Genomic DNA, 1,788 nt, shown 5'->3' on the forward strand with positions numbered 1-1,788 from the left:
CGGGCGCCTTTGCGTTTCGCCTCGATCGAAACAGCGCTCTCGATTGGCCCGCGTTGTAGCGTGCAAAGGAAGCGACGGTATGGGAGAACCTTCGGACAGCGTCCGCCTTTCAGAAGTGGTGAGCGGTCGTGGCGACCTTCGGGTCTTGCGAACTAATTATCCTAGATGCTCGCTGCCGTTTCTATACCGACTTTCGGCGAGAGGTTCACCGGACTATTACAAAAATTTCTTTAGACAGTCTATAGACTGTCCAAACACTTCTGTCTATCTCTCTTTTGAAAAAGCCTCTCAAATGTTCGCTTGCACGCAATAAACATAAATACCCACGAGAGCAGCAGATTGGACGGCCGTCGCCGTAGCTCAGTTGGTAAGAGCACCGGATGCGATATTCGGAGGTTGTGGGTTCAGATCCCACCGGCGGCATGGTTGTTTTTTCTGCCGCTTTATAGATTTCTTTAAATCAAACCTTAATTGAAGTATTTTTCTCCCACTAATCCGCACTATAAATAAAAAAATAACAGAAAACATTCCCCATTGCACCTTGGTTTCGGTGACTGTTGGCTTCCTTTATATATATATATATATATATAGGAAAGCAATAGAGAGTGTAAGAAGTCTATTGACTATGTTATAAGGGCAGCCCGACTAAGCCTTCTTCGTAGGAAATACATTTTCCGTTCCTATTTAATGTTTCTTTTTATCTAAAGTATCTAAATGTCTCTTCACCTGTTAGACGGCTCCAGAAAATTAGAAGCAAGGTGACACTACTCAGTTTGCTGATTAGTGGTTGTAAAATCTCAGGATTAGTGCTAGTAAAATCCAGATTGGCAATTGTTAATCATTACTGCGACAATTAAGGTGCCTAACTTCACCGTTATTTTCTCTGTTATGTTCTTTGTTCGAGTGAGAGCAGCAGAAGAGCATGTCGGGGTTTAAAGCTTTTAATTTTCAGGTTTTTTTGCCGGGTATTGAAATACAAACTATACAAGAGCACGCATTTTCTGAAGCGATAGAACGCCTAGGGATCGCCCGAGGATCGTTGAGAATTTCAGCAAGTCTGGCTGAGCCAGCAAGGCAGAAACGAGATAGGCCACTGAACGAGACAGTATACATTGAATGCTGAACATTTAAACAAAAAAATGAAAAGAAGGTTGTGCAGCAGCTGAGACTATTCGCCGTCCCTTGCGTCGGACATATCTTCCCACGTTCCTCGGAGGGGTGCATGCGACTATAAAAGTTAACTAAGTCCTTTCAATCCGTTTCGTAGGGCTCTAGGCACATAACTTGGTGTGCTGTACATTGTGTGTGTGAATACGACGCACTCACATAAAATCCCATGGAACCAGTGTGGCATTCCTTTATACTGTGCAGGAGGCTTTCAATTAGGACACTGCGTTGGAAATTTTGCTCTTTTTTTATTATTGTAGACGGTACTCTGGTTCGAATGATTTACGTTGCTATACGCAAAAATACGCATGACAGGTGAAGTACCGTCCACTGCACCACTGCTACCTTAAATCACGCAAGTTCTTTGAAGAGTGCGGAAGTAGAATGCATTTTAGGCACCACCCAAGCAAGTGTGGTAGTGTTTCCTTTCCGCTTTCGTTCATGCTTCCTTGCGCGGCTCCAACGTGCCTTCTGTATTAAATCACCTACTAGCCCGCCTATCTGTGTTGACTGTATGGATGTGCACAGCCACCTTGGTGCGCGTGGGAAGATATGTCCGAAGCAAGGTACGGCTAATCGTCTCAGCTGCTGCACGAACTCATGTTCTTTTTTTTTTGAAAT

Source organism: Amblyomma americanum, chromosome 6, assembly GCF_052857255.1.
Source record: "Amblyomma americanum isolate KBUSLIRL-KWMA chromosome 6, ASM5285725v1, whole genome shotgun sequence".
NCBI classification, from domain to species: domain Eukaryota; kingdom Metazoa; phylum Arthropoda; class Arachnida; order Ixodida; family Ixodidae; genus Amblyomma; species Amblyomma americanum.